Genomic DNA, 22,909 nt, shown 5'->3' on the forward strand with positions numbered 1-22,909 from the left:
ATCACTCGTGTCAGGGATGGTGCATGTGATGGCCTGAACACTCTGCCAGCAAAAACAGGCTCCCGAGCTCCATTTTTGGCCATGACAGCCTCCTGCAGCCCCTGCTAGTAAAAACAGAGCCCGGGGGGGCTGTGCAGCCCCCGAGCTCCATTTTTACTGGCAGAGGGCTACAGGAGACTGTCGTGGCCGAAAATTGAGTCTGGGAGGGCCACTCATGGCCCTCCCAAGCTCCATTTTCACTGGCAGAGGCACTGCAGGCAGGTCCTTCACTGTTTTCAGGGTGGCCTCACAAGCCAGATCTAAGCACCCTGTGGCTGAATCCTGCCCCTGAGCCTTGAGTTTGACACCCCTGCTTTAAAGGAAGTTCCAGAACCATGCAAGTAGGTATATGTGTGTGTTTCTATATATGTGGTCATGGCAGGATGTGTATGTGCATGTACAGATACATACAACATTAAGAGCACTTTTTTGCTGTTAGGAATTATGTATTTGATGTTCAAATAATTACCACACATTAAAGATTTTGAGCAGCACTTTGAACTAGACCCATAAACCTATTTACAGCCAATGCAACCACTTTAAAATGGGTCTTATTTTATAATGGCGGGTTATCCTACTAGGAATCTGGCCACTATATTTTGAACAAATAGTAGTTTCTGAAACATTTCCAAAGGCAAGTTCCAAGCAATTCTGTCATTCTTACTTACTTCTCTCATCATAAGAACTGCATTCCATAATAGACCTGTTTTTAAAACATTTCATAAAGATGGATTAGATTCAATAAAATGTTTTGCAATGTAGACTTTAATAAAATTAACAAATTATTATCAATCAAAAGGATGAAAAGAACCCAGCAGAATTCAGGAAATTCTTTTATTGGGTTTTTAATGCAAAGTTAGGGTAATGATAATGGTTTTAAATGGATTTTAAAAAATACATTATGAATTCATTAGATATTATTTTATAGATATTTCTCAATGCAGCTTCTCCAAGTGAAAATATTTTAAATATATTATAAAAACCATACATACCTGTAAAGGAAAAAACACAGTAATATAGTTTATAGATGAAATCTAGCATTCACAATTTATGATGATAAAATACGATCATAATTGCCAGGTATATAAAATGAATTTCTTTCCTTTTCTACTTTGTGATTTATTATTCCACAAGTCTCATTCCAGAGCTCTGCTTTAATAATCACCCTTGTCCTGTAATGATATATAATATAGTCTTAGAAAAATCGTCTGTTTCAACAAAATCACACAGATTGGAAAAGACTAGCTGTATCATGCCTGTGAACTGTTTTCAGTAGATGGTATCTTTTGTGATTCCTGCATTTGCAGAAATCGAAGCAGGCATTCCTCACAAGGCTTAATTTATAGTCCAAACACATGCAGACACTTCACAAATGTTACAAGTTAAAATAAAATGGACTATCAATATTTATGTGGACTACAAAAATAATGCCTAGACAAATCTGGCTTGCAGTTTTCTCTTTATGCAAGAAGTATTTTTTTGCTAAATAAGTACCATTTAGATTTTATTCTCATTTCATTCATTCTACTCCTTAGTAGTGTGGCCAAACCTATTCTGTAAGCTGCTTTTTTGTTGTTTTTGAAGACTGGTCACTACCTAAAGGAAACGAGCATGTTACACCGAAATTAGGTTTAAGCCTAGAAGCCCTGTTGCATGGATGACTCGAGATAAGCAGTTCAAAAAGGTGATGTTGGGAGGAACAAGTTTCTAGAATCAGACTTAGTATCATTCAGACATGAGATAAATATTTTAGTCAGTACAACAATTTGGAAGCATGATGCAGCCTACCTTTGTGGGTTGCAGTCAGTTATTCATCTTGGGTGACTTGTTCTTGGATATTCACACAGGAATATTTTTTTTGCCCGAATGAAGGTGTAGATGAACCTCTATAAAAATGATATGGCTGTGATGGCATGTATGTTAATTACTTAAGGATTTGATTCAATGTGCTCTACTTGAACAATTGTCTGAGCCTGCAAATGACGTAGTATCCTGATGAAGGACTTATTTCATAGATATAATTATTGAGAGCAAGTGATACCTTCATTACATTACCTTGGCTGGTTGATAGGCAAGTTTCCATCTTAAATTAAAATACCAGCTGTTCATCTGAAAGCTATGAAAGCTTGAGGACATAGACATCTCAAGAATATTCTCTTATTATAGCAATCTATCAGAATCCTACAATAATTAAGACAATCATTTTATTAATAATTTATATTTCTTTGACATTTAAGATATATTTTCTATTGTCACTCCAAGATCTCAAGCCTCCTTACCTGGGAAAACCATTTAGGTCCCTCTTCACGGGTCATTCTGCTTTATCTCCTTCATCAAAATAGATGATAGATAGATAGATAGATAGATGATAGATAGATAGATAGATAGATAGATAGATAGATAGATAGATAGATAGATAGATGATAGAAAGATAGACATAAACAGACAGACAGACAAACATTTCATTTAAAGATGAAATATCTTCAAAGATATCTGCTGGGACTACAGAAAGAACTGAAGCTTGATACAGGTGGAGTCAGAGCCAAAATGGGAATAATTCTGATTCTTCTTCTGAAATATAATGTTCCTCTTTCTGCCACTTAATATCCTACACACTTACATCAGGCTGAAGGTGGATTGTACTAGAGCATGAGTATCAAACTCGTGATGACACATCATCACCTGACATATTACGACTTTTTTCCCCTTCGCTAAACCGGGGTGGACGTGGCTAGCGCATGCCACATCCGGGCTGTGGGCCATGAGTTTGACACCCCTGCACTAGAACATTAAAACTATATCTTGGATAAGGATAGAATAAAGAGAGGAAATGGTCCTATTTTAGCCTTTAGTTCCGCTATGCATCCTGTAATGTTTATATTTGATTTTAAGTATTGATTAATTCCATGATTAATTAATCATTTGGAAGTGCTTCATTTGTTGTGAAGCACTTTGAATATGTCATGCTAGTTAGTACAGAAAGATCTGATTGAAAAGAAATATGCATGCTTTTGTTTCCAAGTCTGTCATTTTTCATCCTTTCAAAAAGAAGCACCTGTCAGTTTTTTCAAGAGATTCTAAATCCCAAGTCCTGCAGTGCAGTTTTTCTTGCATCTGTTGTTTTAACAGAACCCATTAAGCCCCAGGGAGGAAGAGGAACAGCTTGGGGGAAAAATGAGAATTTAACAATGACTAAAAACTCAGTGGGACTTGCAATGTAAGGTTACAATGTGGAGGGTTTTCTTGTTGATTATTCAAGCCAAATAAATCCACACACACATACTATCATGCATATGAACTACATATTTATTGTCTTCTCCTTCCACTGTGCATTGTTGCCTCATTTAAAGAAATATTTAAAACAATCTCATTTATTGCCAGTCTTCTAATACTCTATAGTAGAAAAATGAAGATATTCTGTAATATTCTTCATATCAAAATTAGCTTGGCCCTATTCCTCAGTCCATATGTTTGACCATTTCAATCTTCTGGAAGGCTTACCCGTTTAAATTAGAAGATGGAGTCGGCTTTATTATTTCATCTAATTCAAAAAGCTATACACAAAATTATTCAACACTAATATAAAATAAGTATCAGTGTTCAACATGAAAAGAATAAAACAGAAAATACAATAAAGCTATTTTATTTCAAGCCATCATAAAGAAACTACAAAAAAAGCAATTAAAGCATTATATACAACAATTACAACATTTTACTTCAGCAGAGCCATTATCCAGGGGTGGGTTCTACTTACCTTTACTACCGGTTCGCAACAGGGCCGCGCGCGCATGCGCAGAAGCATTTTCATGATGTCAAGATCACTGAGCGGGGCCTCCTGCCAGTTTTTCTACCAGTTCTGTAGAACCGGTGCGAACCGGGGGCAACCCACCACTGCCATTATCTATCCAAAACAAAACAGACCCTTTCTCTTATATCTGTAATATTTAGTATCCCTTTTGAAATAAGCATTCCTACGATATTTCTGTTCTATATATAAGATCTTCTAGAAATATACAGTATACTGTATCCTGTTATATATTATCAGCAGTTCCAAACTTATTTACATATGCAATAGCAGGTGGTACACAGCATGGTGCCTTTCCATTCATATATGCCTTCTAGACATGAGAGAATTAATGTTTTACTGGTATTATTACCAGCCTATTATCACTATGAAATTTTCATCTGTTATGTCTTATCTTCATGTATACCAGCCTAATTATATTGCTGGTACAGTATCCAAGCAGTCAGCTCCAGTCCCATGAGAATTGTATTGATCTTCACATTTTTTCTGAATTGCATTAATAGAACGATGTTTTTTAATCTCATCCCTTTCCTCTCCCTGCCCCAACAAAGGAACAAACCGCAAGCGGTACCAGTTAAATTTTTAAAAATTTCCTGTAGATGTAGCATCTCATGTGAGAAGAAAACTACTTCATGTGCCATTTACAGAAGAACTCAAGCAATGTGTTTTTAAAAGCTGATAAAAACTTTAGGTTTCGAAGGTGGTAACGTCCTGGAGTCTTGTTCATACTGGAATTTCTGAGCCAGCTTATGTAACCACTTACATCAAACAGTGTAGTAATCTAAGTAAACAGATCTGCAGGTTTCTATGAAACTAAATCTCAGCCAGGGACAAACCATAAGCCAGAGAAATAGCTCTGTAATTCAGAAGAGCTTCAAAGGTAGCACTCTAGACCCAACTTTATGACATTCCTCTTAGTCAATACATATTAGATATGAAGAATTTACTTGAAATAGGTGATCCCAGATATGATGAGGTCTTGAGACATAATGGGCTTTTTCTATAATGCCCATAATGACTGGTAGCCATTGGGTAACCAGTACAGATTCCTCCAGTATAGCAATAGCTCTTAGACTTATATACCATTTCACAGTGGTTCACAGCCATCTTTAAGCAGATTACAGAGTCAGCATATTGCCCTCAACAGTCTGGGTGCTCATTTTACAGACCTCGGAAGGATGGAAGGCTGAGTCAACCTTGAGCCTGATGAGACCCAAACTGCCAAACTGCTGGCAGCTGATGATCAGCAGTACTGTCTCTAACCACTGTGCCACCGCGGCTCTAATAGGTGGCACTTTGCCATAACAGCTTCCATAGACCAGAAAGCAAGAAGCTGCATTCTGAACTAGCTATAGCTTAGAAATCATCTTCAAGTGTAGCCATATATAGAGTGAACTGCAGTTATCAAATAGTAAATTGCAGACAACTTTTGTTTCACAGGATAGGAATTAGTACAAATAGAAGACACTTCCATTTGGTTTCCAGCACTGTGGATAAAAAAATATCCTCTGGCAGTAACAGATTGTGAGGTCCATGAGTTTCACAGTCACAGTAGGATTTAACCAGCAGTATGGAAACATTTGAAAGATAACTAGACAAAATACATCTCAATTGATTAGTATGCATGGATTCTCATTTTCACCTATTTTATTCAGTTACATTATTGAAATACTAGCAGAAATCTAGGAAATAGCTCTTAATAGAAAATAATTGTCAAGTTTTTGTTGAATTGTTAAAACAATGTTAATCCAGAGATGTATTTAGTTATTTAGGAGTAATCATTATAAAGGATTGGCATCAATTAAAAATAGAATTATGAGACACAATATTTTAATATTGTTCATCACTTATAGTTAAAAAACAAGGATATCAAATTCCATAGATAAAGCTAAAGATCTGAAATTAAAACTACAATTGGAGATGATAAATAGAATTCACAAACTTGCCACACTTTTAAGGAACAAGTCACAAAGTGAACAACTTTGACCTCCCTTCTGAAGATTATAGAAAAATATATTAGCTAATTGTTCTGAACAATGTTGGTGTCCATTACTTATTTTAATCAAAACACCTTTGTCACCTTTTTTTAACTCTTTGTTTTGTGAAGGATTTATTTGTCTAGAAATAAAATAATAAAGCAAGCATCAAGCAAGCAAGTGAGCAAGCAGCCCAGAAGACATGTCCACCTTCTGAATTCACAGATGCCCAAGAATCATTGGGACAGTCTAGCTACAGACTTTTTAAAACCTTTAAACAGTTATGGCTGCCTTTGAGGAACATCTAGGATACTTTGCTTATGAGTGAAGCAATTAATAGAATGATATGTACAAGCTTCATGTTAGAATCACACACATTTCTTTCTGTGTTTTTCACCATTATTCTTTCAAATATCTCAGAAGTCAGGCTCTGTGCTCGGGCCTTTAAAATTACTATTGCAGCCATATTCTTAGCTAAAGAGTCTGATGGTTGTAGTCTTTGTCTCTTTCTCAGAGAAACATTTTTTCATTTTGGTACAGTATTTCAAGGCTCAGATTTAATGTTGTTCCGATAATTGATTTCCTTTCCTAATTCTTACAAGAGGTTCTGCTTTGCTTTGTTCAAATCTTTGTAATCCCTCATTTACATTCATTCAGCAAGAATTTGATATTTCTTGTTTGTTTTTGCTTGTTTGTTTGTTTGTTTGTTTGTTTGTTTTTTGTTTTTGCTTTTTAAGGCAAATCTATGGAATATCAATCCAGCATTTACCATTTCTAGTGAACTAATATATGATATGGTTCAGGACTAACAGTACAACACTTGGGTGTTACTGTGCCTCCTTATTTCTTTTTATTCTACAACCTTTGGGTTTCCTTCTAATCTGTGTCAATTGTTTTAATTATTTTTCTGAGTTTTGTAGATACATTTATTCTGTTTAACATGGGGTTGAGGGTCTTTCTGTTCCAATCCAACTTGGGGATTTCAAAAGTTGGTGTCATTCTGAGATTTTCAAATGTAATTTGTGTTGCTTAGAACTCATCAGTGATGGCATTATGAATAAATATATGGGATAATTGCCCGGGTCCCCACATTTAAGGGAGACCTCACATTTCAGCATACTTTTCTGAAATGGATGGGGAACAACAGGCTTCAACTGAACTTTGGTAAGATGAGTGGCTGTGGGTTAGGATCTGTTCAGTATCTGAGGTTTAATAATTTTGGTCTTGGGTGGAGTTACACTGCCCCAGATGGATTCAATATGTAATCTGGAAGTCTCCTGGACTCATAACTCAAGGAGCAGATGGCAATTGTGGCTAGGAGGTGTTTGCCCATCTTTGTGTTATGTACCAGTTATGTCTCTTTTTGGATCAAGAAAATCTTCTTTCACTCTGCCCTGGTCATTCCCCATATGGACTACTGAAATGTACTCTACATTGGGCTACCCTTGAAGAGTATCCAGCAACTGTAGCTGATGCAGAATTCAGTGGCATGAGCAGCCTGGGGGGTGGGTCCTAAAGTTGCACATGTAACACTTCTGCTACATGAACTGTATTGGAAGGCAGTTTGTTTCTGGGTCCACTTCAAGGTCTTTACATGTCTTGGGACCAGATCACATGAGGAATTATCTTGTCCTAATTAAATCAACCCATCCCATCTGGTCAGACAGGGAGGATATATTGTGAACCAAATATTTCAATTGGTAGAGTCTAGAAAGAAAGCCTTATCTGCTCTGGCCACATCATATGCAAAATTTTGCCCCAATTGGGGAGGTAGATCCCCACTTTGCTGGCCTTTCAGAAGAGTATCAAGATCTGGCTCAGTCAACTGGCATGAGGATCTAAGAGTAACCCTGGGGTGGTTCATGGCTTGGGAATGTTCCATCCACCTTTTTAATTTACCTTTACTCCTTTTTTTAACTTTGTTTTCATCTATTTTTATTTTATATGCCTTTTTGGCTTTGGTTTGTAAACCACTCGGTGTCACTTAAACTTTCTTTATTCACTGAGGTAGACAGTGTAGAAATTTGATAAATGCATTTTGAAAAATAGGAAATGAAACAGGGTGAACACAGGCAACAAAAGTGAATAATGAAAGCATTGAAACGGGATGTAAATATATCTTGAGGGAGATACTGACACTGCTTGACTGATTGTTTAAATCAAGAATTTCCTTACAGCACAGAATCAGTGTCGGACAGAATGTACTGTTTTTGCATATCTTCACTTAAAGTGTAAAAGTCAAGATATATAGCCAAACAGGTTTGTAATATTTCACATTATTTTCATCATCCCTGTGCCTGGTAGAAGATTATTTTTGAAGAAGAATATTTACTTATATATACATACTCATAAATTTATATAATATAAATTTAAATTCAATGTCACAAGAACTAGTCATTGATTTAGCAGTTATTTCAACTAGAAATAAAACTGGAAAATAATTGGACCATATTGATCCTACTGAAATTCACAATAAGGTTATATTTCAAAGTTAGTCTGGAAAATACCTAGGTAAAACTACCTTGAATGGATTATGATTTACAGACTTGTAAAAACAACATACTACTTACCATTCTCCATACCAATCAAGTGTTAAGCTGTATTATATACCTGAAGGAGAAACTGTTGGCTGGAGTTGGTTGGTACACTACAGTAATAGAGAAGACCCAGTCTCTCTTCCAAATCCTTATTTTTTAGTTTGTATTAATTTTTAAATTTTAATCAGATTTTTTTTATTTATAACTGTTGAATGTTTGTGTTTTATTTTGTTGTAAGCCTCTCAGAGTCACCTTGAACTCCATGATGAGAGGCAAATAAATTTGATAAATATTTCCATAGGTGCAATATTTATGTAAAACTTTATATAAAATTTTGATACAAGTTTAATAAAGCCAGAAATCTTCAATATTTCATAAGTCTTTCAGAAACATGGTACAAGATTGGAATAATGAGTAACCAGGGATAAATTTTCTACTTATAAGTGGAGAATTACAAGATATACTAAGATATAATATTACAAATGTACTTTATATTTAGCTTTATTGATCTAAAAGATTTGCAATGTTATACAGATTTTTAAAAGAGTCATAGTAGATTTTCAAAGTAATTAGTAGTGAGTAGTGAAACGCACAACAGAATTAGACTAAGCATTTATAACTCACTCAGACCATGCTGATGGCAATCTTTCTCTTCTGGCATTTACCAAGCAACAATCCTGTAGATATCATCTAAGTCAAGAGAGAGAGCATAAATAAGTGGAGGTCACCTAATTTATATTAGAAAATTATGCCTTCTGAATCACTCTGAATTCATAGAAAGGAATCAAAATAGCAATAGCAATAGCTGTTAAGGATATTGTTGTGTTACCAACCAGCAGAGTAAGTGCACAGAGAAACGGTACTGAGAGCAATGAATACAATACATACAAACTAGTTTAACAAAGCTTTTACTTTGCGGTGAAAAACAATTACATAGTCTTTTAGTCAATCCAAGTCTTTAGCCATTCAAATCACTCCAAAGTTACAGATATCTTCTTACCATACAAACAGCAGTAGGTAATAAACAGCAATTCAACACTGGTAACAAATGACGATGGTAGCAGATCCATCCACTTCTCCATACACGACAGTAACAGTTCCAAACAACAAGTCAAGCAAGAAGTCAAGCAACAATGACTATAGCTCGGCTCACTCCTTATATACAGTTTACACTAGTAATTAGCCACTTAAGATAAGTGGAGTCAGCAGTGCAATGACTCAACAGTACAATTAGGATAATTGCAGTCAGCAGTCAGTCAGCAGTCAGTTACAATGACTCATCAGTACAATTACTCAGCATTACATTTTAAAGTTACAGAATACATTTAAAGTTATAGAACACATATATTGCCTGGACAACTTGTTAGGCTTACACCATATCCTAACAATAGCAATAGCAGCTAGATTAATATACCACTTTATAGTGCTTTACAGCCCTTTCTAAGCAGTTTACAGAGTCAACATATTGGCCCCAACAATTTGGGCCCTCTTTGAAATTAGGGAACAGGAAGATAAACAATATTACTTAATCTGGGATTTGTTTTATCAATGGTTAGATAACAAAACATGGAGATAAAAAATGAAATAGGAATATGTAAAGATAACAATATATGAAGTGATTTTCCTTTTGTTTTTATTCACCTTTCTGTTCAATAGTGGTTAAGTGAACATAAATACAAATCTGTTAAACGAGAGAAACTAATTAATTTGAAAATTGGGATGAGCGACTGAGCACAAAAAAATTTTAACCGATCGACATACTGTTTGTGATTGTATTTGAATGATGGAGATTTTATATTTTCTTTTGTTTTTTTCTATCTTTGATATAAATAAAAAATTTATTTAAAAAAACAAACAATTTGGGCCCTCATTTTACTGATCTCGGAAGGATGAGTCAACCTTGAGGATCAAACTCCTGGCAGCGAGCTGAATTAGCCTACAATACTGCATTCTAATCACTGCGCCACCACAGCTCAAGATAGCAAATAAGATGCCAAATAAGAAAAGGTTTTTTTTTAATAAGATGAAGTCACAGGAATTCAGCTTGGTTTTCTATAAAGATATCCAAATAGAAATCCCTAATAAAATCTGCAGAGCCAACTGCTGGGTTTGTTTGTTTGTTTGTTTCCTGTGTTATTATTTTTTACAAATAACAAATAATTCAAAACGGCGAGCATAGCCAACACACTTTCTACCTCATATTTTTCCCACAGCAACAATCCTATAAGATGAATTGAGCTGAAAAAGGGTGACTGACCAAAAGCCACCCTGCTGGTTTTCATGGCTAAGACACAGAGGTGGGTTCTACTTACCTTTACTACCGGTTTGCAGCGGGGCCGTGCGTGCATGCTTGCTTGACTCGCATGCACGCGCGCTCTTCTGTGCATGCACAGAAGCGTTTTGGTGACGTTGGGGTCGGTGGGGGGGGGCCTCCCGCCGGTTTTACTACCGGTTCTATAGAAGCGGTGCAAACCGGGGGCAACCCACCACTGCTAAGGCAGAACTTGAACTCATGGTCTCTTGCTTTCAAGTCTGGACATAGAAAACCCAGGGAAACTCATGTGATAATGTTAGATCATTTAATATGTCTTCTTTCTACCAGCATATATCCCAAGTTTATTTATGTGAGAGGAAAAAATGGAAGAGAATATATACCATGGTTAATTTTCTGACAGAAATGTTAAATACTATACATCACATAACTGAAGGTTATTCTAGGACATGTCTTTCCAGGTCTCCAGTACTTCATGATTCTGTGTCTTTTATCCACTTAAATCATGCAGTCATACATATTTCTGTATGAAATATGCTGTTTCTGGAACACTACATCTAATGTTGCTTAAGCCAAAAAGGCAAAATGTGTTAAATATGTAAGTATTGCTGAAAAAAATATGACTTTCTAATTCAGTTTGAAATTTATTTAATCATTCATTCATTCAATCATAAATGGAAGAAGATCACTGAATACTAAGAAAAACATAATTCAAGTGAGATCCCCATGAGAACAAAGGGAAACCCTTATAACAAGATGATGAGTTATGTACTTACAGTATGTTGTAGCAGTCCTGGAGTAGTTGGTAAATGGTGTTAATTAACTATTTGTTTTCTGACTTTCTTCACTTATAGAAATTATGTTGATCTGGATTATCAGCAGGAGATACTGAGCATCTGCTCACAGTTTGTTCTGAACATACAGTTTTGCAAGGATGATATAACAGATGCAGTTTTAAAAAGACTAAACTACAGCATTGACTGGTCCAGATACTTGGGAAGCACACTCACATTTGTTTAGAATAAAACAACCCTCTGAAAATATCATTTGGATACTTATTGGTGCACTAAAGGGAAAAATGAGAATATAAAATGGATACAAAGTCAGTACACAGTTAAATTCTGAGTGCTGTTTTCTGCTTGCTTCCAAATCTGATCATTGTATAACTGATCAGCTTCTTTCAATGAAGCCCAGGATAATATCCATCATAGATATTATAGATATCTATAGATATTATAGATTTCTAAAATCTTACTATGTTTCCTGTCATGTTTGATGCCTGATTCATAATTATGTACTATAGTTTCATAATGATGTACTATAGATACTAACAAATTTTAATCCTGTTTAAAAACAGCCAACACAAGATATTCAGTTAAATCTGTATATGCTAAGAACATTGCATAATCCTTAGTATATTATTCTACAAATCTAATAGAAAATACATTGGATGGCAAAGCAATTTCTATTAAGAACAGATGAAATATATCCTGGGAAGGGCTGTTTAAAACAGCAGATTTTAGGCTGACAACACTTCTTGTCACATTCCCCTTTCCCCCAAGGCACAAAATTTTGTGTTGAAGTTTGTTTTGTTAAACTTGATTATGAAGTCTTGGCTAGAAAATCCAAGCATATGTTCCTCACTGGTTTAGTCGGTTTCCAGTGTAATTTTTATTTGTCCGACAGTTTCAGAAACAGATTTATTTTCATAAATATGCAAAAGGACTGGTGACTTCAGCAACAGTAGCTTAGGAGCCTGACTCATAGTTTTTTATGCTGTTACACTCTTTCAAGCTGCTTGAACCATCTGTGTTGGTTGGAGTTAAAATGCGATAAAAGTATAAATATCTTGAGTGGGCATGTGTGCCTGAATGTGAATGTTAGAGAGCCCTTTCGCTTCATAGAGTTGTCACTTTTTCAATGGTTTGGAAATTATTTATTTCTCTATAGATTTCAGATATGCATGACATATCAACCCAGAGATATCTTCTTCTGGTCAGTAGTCCATACCTACAGTAGTGGTGGGTTGCTCCTGGTTCGCACCAGTTTGCAAGAACCGATAGTAAAAATTTGTAGTGGTTACGAGAACCGGTAATAATATTGGCTGGCCATGCCCCCGAACCGGTCCCCGGCCTGGTCGCCACTCGCTTACCCCACCCACCTCATCAGAGGCTTTTTTTTTTAACTTTTAAAAGCATTTTTTCTACAAACTCTTTGGCCGAAAAAATGCTTTTAAAAGTTTTTTAAAAAGCCTCTGATGATCCTGTGGCTCAGCTGGGAACGTCAGAGGCTTTTCAAAGCATTTTTTCTACAACCTCTTCAGCCGAAGAGGTGGTTAAAAAAATGCTTTGAAAAGCCTCTGACGATCTCAGCTGAGTTGCCTGATCAGCAGAGACTTTTCAAAGCATTGTTTTCTGCAACCTCTTTGGCCAAAGAGGTGGTAAAAAAAATGCTTTGAAAAGCCTCTGACGATCCCAGCTGAGTTGCCTGATCAGCAGAGGCTTTTCAAAGCATTTTTTTCTGCAACCTCTTAAGGTTGTAGAAAAAATGCTTTTAAAAGTAAATTTAAAAAGTTGGCCACGCCCACCCAGTCACATTACCCCCCACTAAGCCATGCCCACAAAATAAGCCACGCCCACAGAACCAGTAATAAAAAATTTTAGAACCCACCCCGACCTACAGCATATATCTATTTATGTATTGGTAATACCCTGAGATCTATTAGACACAACAAGGGTATTTTGGGATCATTGCAAAAAAAGAGCATTTTGCCTTAGCTGTGCCTTATAAGGCATTTTGCCTTATAAAATGTAGATGTGCAGAATTAGTTAAGGATTGTATGATAAAATGGGCACAAAATATTCAGGAACCAATAATGATGGAAACTTGGGGAAAATATGGGTTAGAAATGTAAAATTTACACAAGCACAAAATTTAAGAGAAAACTTTTATAAAATGTTCTATAGATGGCATTTAGATCCTAAAAAGTTGGCTTGTATGTATCCAAATTTACAATCTAAGTGTTGGAGATGTGATTGTGATGATGCCACTTATTATCATATATGGTGGACTTGTAAAAAAGTTAAAGCATTTTGGATTAAAATATGGTGGATTATCCAAAATATTCTTAAAAAGAAGATAAATTTTACTCCACAATTGTTTTTGCTGGGTATAATTACAGATTGTACAGTTATAGAGACTAAATTGATTTTAAATTTAATAACTGCAGCTAGACTTTTGGTGGCGCAATATTGGAAGAAGGAAGATTTGCCTACTATTGAAGAATAGACATTAAAAGTAGCGAATCTGGCAGAAATGGCGAAGATTTCAGCATATTTGAAAGATCACTCACAAGAAAGATATATATCGGAATGGAGAAGATGGATTGATTATATTCAAAACAAATATCGGATTAAAAAGTATCAAATAGCTTATGAATGAATAGAAAAATTAAGAGTATTTATATTTAGTTAAGTAAAAGGGGAGTTAAAGTGTGAAGGGGGGATAGGAATCCTTAGTTTATTAGCTTAGTTTAGCATATGATTGTTAATTGTTATACCCTGTATTTTGTTCTGGGAAGTTCGGGGCGGGTGGGGGGTGGTAAGGAAGGGAGGGGAGGATGGGGAAATATTTGTTTTTTTTTTCTTTCTGAAAAACTCTTTAATTAAAAAAAATGTAGATGTGCAGAAATCACAAATACGAATGCTCTTTTACAAAATAGAAAACAGGACAAGAATATTCTATGCAAACAAATTTAAGCTGTCGGTAAGAAATGCTATATTAAGCACAACTTTATCTAATCTTCTATGTGTAAGAGAGTTCTTTTTTAAAAAAAAATTAAAATATAATAATTCCATCTTCAATTAAACAGTGTGTCATACGGGTACAAATATCTTTCTAAAATGATAATCAATGATAACAATATTCATTATTGTTTGTTCTTTCTCCTTAATTGCAAGCATTAATCTATTCATTTCTGCACGTTCTAATATTTTCCTGATCACATTCTCATCTGTGGGGATCTCTTCACTTTTCCAATTTTGTGCAAATAAAATTCTAGCTGCAGTTAATATATGAATAATTATATATGCATTCCCGTTACTATATGTTTTGGGTAAAATCCCCAACAAGAATATTTCTGCTTTAACTCAATATGCTACTTTATCATTTTTTTTCAGCCACGTATGTAATTTTGTCCAATATTTTTTTGCTTTTAAACATGTCCACCACATATGATAATATGACCCAGGTGTCTGGTGGCACTTCCAGCATTTAGCTGACTTATCTTGAAACATCTTTGCCAACCTTGCTGGTGCAAAATGCCATCTATAAAATATCTTATACAAATGTTCTTTATATGCAGTTGACATTGTTAATTTGTATTTCCTATCCCACAGTTTCTGCTATTTATCTAACTCTATTGTATAATCAAAGTTTTTTGCCCATACTATCATTGTCTCCTTCACTTGTTCATTTTCCAATTTAATGCCTAATAAGTACAGTAGCTGTACACTTTATCAATTTTTCTTCTATGCCTGTTGTCTAATTCTGTTAATTTTTTATAAAAACCATATAATTTAACATCTTTCTCATATCTAGAATGTATCTGCACTTGTGAGTACCATGTCATATCAATCCCTTGATGGAGCAATTCTTATTTACTTTTGAGTTCCCCCTTTTCATTCAATATATCTTTGTACCTAACAATATTTTCCGTGTTAATAACATTTGGGTAACATTTGCTTCCAGAAGTTGTGAATGTTCCAACACTGAAAGTTTTTAAGAAGAGATTGGATAATCATCTGTCTGAAGTGGTGTGGGATTTTCTGCCTAAGCAGTGGGTTGAACTAGAAGACCTCCAAAGTCCATTCCAACTCTGTTATTCTGTTTTCTGTATTATATGATTAGGAAAGGAATAATACGACAAGCAGGAAATTTGGCAACAACAGACTCAAGAAATCAAAACTCTGATGTTGCTACCTACATTGCATACAACTCACAGAGAAAAATATTTGAGGATAAAATCACTGGCCCAAGATGCTTCTCAAAATGCCCAATGAAACTCTCCCATTGGTCATGCTACTTTTGGGTGTTCGTTTTATTTCTTTGTATCATGTCTTTATTATTTTTACAAATAAGTCAAGCCAGAAAACATCTGCATCACTCCTTCCTCTTGCTGTCCATGGTTTACCAGTTTTCTGGTCCCGACTGTTGTTCTTCTGATGATTTTTGAGTCACTTCGGGATGCCTGAGATTATTGAGGAACATCCAAAAAAAGTATTTGGAAATTTCTGGAATGCTGTTTCTATGCTCCCAGTGTAAAACTGTACAGAAATGCCTTTCCTTCATATTTAAGGCACAAGAAAATAGCATAAATATCCATACAGGAAGAAAATCATCACTTTCTCTGTGGGTAGTTCCTTCCTTTCTAGAGAATATATGGAAGAAAGAGATTCTTTGTCAACTGGTAGCATGCAAAGCCTACTAAGTATCCTTTCTCTCTTCAGGGGCACTTTACTATCTTTAGAGTGATGAAGATAGAAAACTCTAGAATATGCAAAAAGTCTATAAATAGCATAAATGTGTATGTGTGTGTGTACTGTACTATATGTATGTACCAGTGATGAGTTGCTACCTGTTTGCCCCAGATCGAGCGAACTGGTAGCAGCGGCAGTGGGAAGCTCCGCCCACCCACCCAGACATCTCTGCACATGCGCAGAAGCATCATGCGTACAGCCACAAGTGAACCGGTAGTGAATGAAATTGAAACCCACTACTGGTATGTACACATGTACATATTATGTTCATCCCACCTACTGCCAAAAGAGATACCTATGGTAGAAGTGATGTGGCTTTCAGGCTGAAAATATTCCCCATCCAAAGCAGAAAAGACCAAAATCAATTATTATCAATCAATTGAACAAAAGAGTTTGGGTGGGCAATGAAACAGAATAATTTTGTTAAGTAGTTCTGGTAGCCCTTGACTTATGACTACAATGGGGATGAGAATTTCCATTCCTGAGCAAGATGTTGTCAAGTGACTCACATCCAATTGTATAGCCTGCTTTACCACTGTTGTTAAACATATCACTGCAGTTGTTAAGTGAATCATGAAGTGGTTAATCAAATCCAGCTTCATCTATTGCAGTGTTTCTCAACCTTGGTAGCTTGAAGATGGGTGGACTTCAACTCCCAGTATCCCCCAGTTGAAGTCCACCCATCTTCAAGCTACCAAGGTTGAGAAACACTGGTGTATTGGCTTTGATTGTCTGAAGCCATCTTGATAATACGACCTCAGGACACTGCAACCATTATAAATATGTGCCGATTGCCAAGTTACTGACTTTTGATTGAGTGACCATAGGTATGCTGCAAAGGTTGTAAGTACAAGGTTGCCTGTAAGGATTAGACTGGACTTTGTTCAGTATAATTTTAACTTTGAACAGTCACTAAACAAATGGTCATAAATCAAGGACTACTTATATATGTGCATGATTTGATTGTCAGAATAGATATGTCAACTTTCAATATTTCAGTAACCTTAGAATGTTGTTTCCAGGATCACCAGCCAGCAAATTCCAGAAATAAGTTGTCCTAATGGCCCATTTTTTTCATATGACATGTCTTCATCGACTGAAACTAGGGGCTCCTTGAAATATATTCAAGCTGAAATAACTTGTCTTACTATTATTATTATTATTATTTGAAAATATAATTCATTGTGTCACTGAGAGCTAAAGAAGGAGAGGTCAGGAGAACAAATAATCCTTTGTTATAAATACAAAAAAGTACCCATCTGAATTTTCTAATGCAATCAGTAACATCTCTGAGGATATAGGGATTGTGCAATATATTGTCTGCTGCGCATTCCTTCTTTTTTTAAAAAAAAGAAGCATTTTTTTTTAAAAAAAATGCTCTGACTTTAATAATAATAATTAATAATAATAATAATAATAATAATAATTTTATTTCTATACCGTCCTTCTCCCGAAGGACTCAGGGCGGTGTACAGCCAATTTAAAAACACAAGACACAACAATAATTAAAAATTAAAATAATTAAATAGATTTGGCCAATTTAAAACCCCAAAAATTTAAAATACCCCAATTTAAAATTATTAAGTTGATAGCCCGGCCTGGCGGAACAACAGGGTCTTCAATGCGCAACGAAACACCCGGAGGTCGGAGATCTTGCGTATTTCCGGGGGCAGTTCATTCCACAGGGCTGGGGCTCCCACAGAGAAGGCCCTCTCCCTGGGTGTCGCCAGCTGACATAACTTGGCTGATGGCACCCTGAGGAGACCCTCTCTGTGGGAGCGGACTGGTCGGTGGGAGGCTATTGGTGGCAGAAGACGGTCTCGAAGGTACCCAGGTCCTATGCCATGGAGCGCTTTAAAGGTGGTAACCAACACCTTGAATCGCACCCGGAAGACCACTGGGAGCCAGTGCAGCTCGCGCAGGAGGGGTGTCACGCGGGCACAACAAGTTGCGCCCATAACTACCCGCGCGGCCGCATTCTGGACCAGTTGGAGCCTCGAGTGCTCTTCAAGGGGAGCCCCATGTAGAGAGCATTACAATAGTCCAGCCGGGAGGTGACAAGGGCATGAGTGACCGTGCGCAAGGCGTCCCGGTCCAGAAAGGGCTGCAACTGGCGGATCAGGCGAACCTGATAAAAGGCCCCCCTGGCCACGGCCGTCATATGCTCTTCTAAAGACAGCCGTGCGTCCAGGAGGACACCCAGATTGCGAGCCCTCTCTGTGGGGGGCAAAGATTCACCCCCAATAGTCAGCAATGGCACCTGCTGACTATATCGGGACGCCGGAAGCCACAGCCACTCGGTCTTGGACGGGTTGAGTCTGAGCCTGTTCCTCCCCATCCAGACCCGCACAGCCTCCAGGCAGCGAGACATCACATCAAGGGCATCGTTGGGGTGGTCTGGGGTGGAAATGTACAGCTGAGTATCATCAGCGTACAGATGACACTTCACCCCAAAACCACGGATGATCTCACCCAGTGGCTTCACATAAATGTTGAACAGAAGGGGCGAAAGGACCGACCCTTGTGGCACTCCCCATGCGAGATGCCTCGAGGTCGACCTCTGCCCCCCTGCCAACACGAACTGCGAGCGGTCGGAGAGGAAGGAGGAGAACCACCGCAGAACGATGCCCCCCATTCCTAACCCTCTTAACTGCCGCAGCATGATACCATGGTCGATGGTATCAAAAGCCGCTGAGAGATCTAATAGGACTAGGACAGAGGAGCAACCCTTGTCCCGAGCCCTCCAGAGATTATCCACCAACGCGACCAATGCCGTTTCTGTGCTGTGCCCCTGTCTGAAGCCCGACTGGCATGGGTCTAGATAGATAGCTTCATCCAGGTGCCCGGGCAGTTGTCGTGCCACCACACTCTCAACAACCTTCGCCACAAAACGAAGGTTGGAGACTGGACGGTAGTTAGCTAATTCAGCCGGGTCCAGGGAAGGCTTCTTGAGGAGGGGCCTCACCACCGCCTCTTTCAAGGCGGCGGGAAAGGCACCCTCACTCAGAGAAGCAGTTATAATCCCCTGGAGCCAGCCTCATGTAACCTCCCGGGAGGCCAGTACCAACCAGGAGGGACACGGGTCCAATAAACATGTGGCGGCACTAATCCTACCCAGAACCCTGTCCACATCCTCAGGAGCCACAGGATCAAACTCCTCCCAGATAATATTCTCAAGGCCTGCCCCTGTCTCCTCCCCTGGACTCATCCAATCGGAGTCCAAGCCATCCCGAATCCGAGCGACTTTATCATGTAGGAATTGCACAAAATCCTCAGCGCGGCCTTGCAAGGGATCTTCCCGCACTCCCCCCCGAAGAAGGGAGTGGGTCACCCTAAACAGGGCGGCTGGGCGGTTCTCTGCAGATGCGATAAGAGCGGAGAAATGGTTAGATTTCGCCGCTTTTATCGCCACTAGGTAGGTCTTGATATAAGACCTCACCTGTGTCCGGTCGGAATCGGATTGACTAGTCCTCCAAATGCTCTCTAGGCGTCTTTTCTGACGCTTCATCTCTCTCAGCTCCTCAGAGAACCAAGGAGCCAATTGAGATCGGCATCGGGTCAGAGGCCGCAAAGGCACGACGCGGTCCAAAGCTCCGGCGGCCACACATTCCCAGGCGGCCACCAGCTCTTCAGTCGAGTCGTGTGCCAGAGTCTCAGGAAACGGCCCAAGCTCCAACAGGAACCTTTCGGGGTCCATCAGGTGCCTGGGACGGAACCATTTGGTCGGTTCCATCTCCCTGCGGCGGGGGAAAGCGGTAGGAAAGTCTAAGTGAAGGAGCGAATGATCTGTCCATGACAAGGGTTTGATGTCTAGATCCCCTCTACCAAGATCATTCAACCACTGACCAGAGACAAAAATCAGGTCCAGAGTGTGTCCCCCTATGTGAGTTGGGCCTTGAACTAACTGGGTCAGGTCCATGGCCATCATGGAAGCCATGAACTCCCGAGCCGCCTCTGACGCCTCACCCGCAGACGGAAGGTTGAAATCCCCCATGACAATAAGTCTGGGGGTGTCAACCGCCACCCCGGCAATGACGTCGAGTAGCTCGGGCAGGGTCGCTGCCACGTGGCAGGGAGCCAGGTACGCAGTCAGCAAACCCACGGCCCCACTTCACAAAGAGGGACTCACATCCGGCTATCTGAGGAACAGTGGTCTCCCTCGGACAAAGACTCTCCCTAATAATCACCGCCACTCCCCCACCCCTCCCCTGGGCCCTTGGCTGATGAAATGCACGGAAACCTGGTGGGCACATTTCAACGAGGGGGACCCCCCCTCTTGGCCCAACCAGGTCTCCGTAATACCTGCCAGGTCCGCACCCCCCTCTAAAATAAGATCACAAATGAGGGGGGCTTTATTAACGACCGACCTGGCATTACACAACATCAGCCGCGGACCCTGGGCCTGAGACTCTGCACAACTCAGGACACAAGTCGCGCATTGGGGGCCGGGTGCGTAATTACTTGTAGACAGCGTGTGCGCACCCCCAGCACATGATATGGCCCCCTGCGCCTGTCATACCTGCCCCTCCCACTCATTGTTTCAATTACACAGCCCTTCCTATCGTCCCCCTGCTCCCCGGTTAAATTTCCTTTCACGACCCCTCTGTTGCAGCCAATCGACCCATCACCCCGCTCAGTTGCTATCTGAGCCCCCCCCGGGTCCACTTTTACAACCCCCTCCCTTCCTCCCGGGTCCCCTTAAAATTTTGGTTAAAAATTTAGCTAAAAAACCCCTCAACCCCCTTTTCGCACCATGCCACCTCTCGGGGTTCCAAAGCCCGTCATTAAGGTAGGCCCTCGATAGAGTGGAGGGCCAAACCTGCGAGAGGGGGGAGTCTCGCAGTGCACATAGCTCCGCCGCCGAGTACATCAAATAAGATCAGAATGAGAAAGCAGTTTGGTAGGGTCCACAGAGTCCTAGGACAGAAGGTCTTTTTATAAGCAGCAACCCGGAATCCCCTGCTCTCTCACAGCAGCGGAAGGAGTTGGTTTATACAGTCAGCAGGAGAAAAGTTTTTCTCAGCCACCCTCTCACAGTGGTCGGCCAGATGTCCAGAAGGCAAGGAATTTGATGGTATCATCCCTTCTGATAAAAGATGATTCAAACAGCCAACTTCCCTCAGGGTCCACAAAATACTGTCCAAGTCCCCATCTGTCGGGAGTTTCGATGGAAGTAATTAATATGATTTGATTTGATTTGAAGCGGGGTACAAATAGAGCTGCCCAGTAGTTGCCCAGTAATTCCGTAGGAGGATAGATGTATACACAAGGGAGAGGAGAGGGTGAGGGGGGGGAGGAAGGCTAATGCATCAAAGGACACTGCAACAGCCATAGATTATCTGGATCGCCTTCTGCAAAAACAGAGACAAAGATCAGCTTGAGAGCGTTCCAAATATATGTCCCTCTACACAGCAGGTCTGTTTAAAATATTAATAACCTCTCTGCATTGACTAGCACTGATGTTTTTACCTAGTTTGGGTAATGAAAGGTCAGAGAGCAACAAGGGCCTCTGAGCTACAAATATTCTCCTTTATTGATTAATAAGATCAACAGGAGCAGGATAATGAGAGAGGAAAAAAACTATAGCCACTTAGGATATTTTATCAAATGGAAGCAAAAGGGGGAGAAATGTTTAAAAAGAAATCCTGTAGAAATGAAAAACCCATCATCATAAGCCCAGCAGTCAATAAAAAAAATGCATTTTCTCACCAATTTTTCCACTTTTCATACTCAGGATTGATCTATGTATTGACTTCCTTCTCATCAGCATTATATGTAGAAAAACAACCTGACATTTAACATTGTGCCATAAGGCTACACGAAGGAAACCACTGAAGATGTGGCATTATTACTGGTTTAAAGAAACACATGTAGCATTACTCTCCTGATAAATAAATCTTTGTTTGAATATAAATCCAATTTGACTGAAATGACTGTTGAAATCTTGTGCAGTATTTGAGCAGAAAAATGTGCAGATGCTCCCCTAGGTAAAACTATTCATGCTCTTAGAATTGACAAGATAAAATTGTGGTCCGGCTGGTTATACCAATCTCTTCCAACTGCTTTATAAATAGAAAGATTCATTTCATTTATTTGAAATTTTTGTAAGACAATTGGGTCAATAGCAAGCTGTAGAAATTTTCAGCTTCAATAAGGGCACTAGTCTACCATCATGGGTATTGTTGTTTTTTTACCCATCAGACTGTTAACTATAAATAGAACACAGTTGCCTGTGTAATTTTGGGCCAGTCACTCTCATTCAGCCCAACTCATTTCACAGGTTTGTTGCAGAGGTGGGTTTCAGTAGATTCTGACCAGTTCTGGAGAACCGGTAGCGGAAATTTTGAGTAGTTCGGAGAACCGGTAGTAAAAATTCTGACTGGCCCCGTCTCCATCTATTCTCTGCCTCCCAAGTCCCAGCTGATCAGAAGGAAATAGGGATTTTGCAACATCCTTCCCCCAGAGGAGGGTGGGAATGGTGATTTTACAGTATCCTTCCCTGCCATGCCCACCAAGCCACGTCCACCAAGCCACACCCACAGAACCGGTAGTAAAAAATTTTGAAACCCACCACTGGTTTGTTGGTTGTAGAGAAAATAGGATGATGAACAAGTATTCAGTATATTTGCCGTCTTGAGTTATTTATAAGAATAATAAATAAAATCTAACATAAAATAAAATACAGGTAATCCCTGATTTATAACCACAACTGATTCCGAATTTTCCATTGCTAAGCAAAACAA

General features: G+C 38.9%; 2 long non-coding RNA genes across 4 annotated transcripts; both read right to left on the minus strand.

Annotated features, from left to right (window-relative positions):
* Window positions 1–1,142: 1,142 nt before the first annotated feature.
* On the minus strand, window positions 1,143–3,936 carry LOC117680133 (uncharacterized). 3 transcript variants are annotated; one of them, XR_009621212.2, is made up of 4 exons: window positions 2,319–2,371; window positions 2,095–2,220; window positions 1,828–1,925; window positions 1,143–1,211 (listed from the first exon to the last, which is right to left on the minus strand). It is a non-coding gene; the product is annotated as an uncharacterized LOC117680133 (long non-coding RNA). The 3 variants fall into 3 exon arrangements; XR_015729230.1 differs by lacking the exons at window positions 2,095–2,220; window positions 2,319–2,371 and adding an exon at window positions 3,794–3,936; XR_009621209.2 differs by having other exon boundaries at window positions 1,828–2,220.
* A 4,892-nt stretch (window positions 3,937–8,828) lies between these two features.
* LOC148112592 (uncharacterized) lies at window positions 8,829–11,258 on the minus strand. The gene is made up of 2 exons (XR_015729091.1): window positions 9,358–11,258; window positions 8,829–9,047 (listed from the first exon to the last, which is right to left on the minus strand). It is a non-coding gene; the product is annotated as an uncharacterized LOC148112592 (long non-coding RNA).
* Window positions 11,259–22,909: the final 11,651 nt, after the last annotated feature.

This window comes from Pantherophis guttatus, chromosome 8 (assembly GCF_059756535.1).
Source record: "Pantherophis guttatus breed Tessera chromosome 8, ASM5975653v1, whole genome shotgun sequence".
In the NCBI taxonomy this organism is placed as follows: Eukaryota; Metazoa; Chordata; class Lepidosauria; order Squamata; family Colubridae; genus Pantherophis; species Pantherophis guttatus.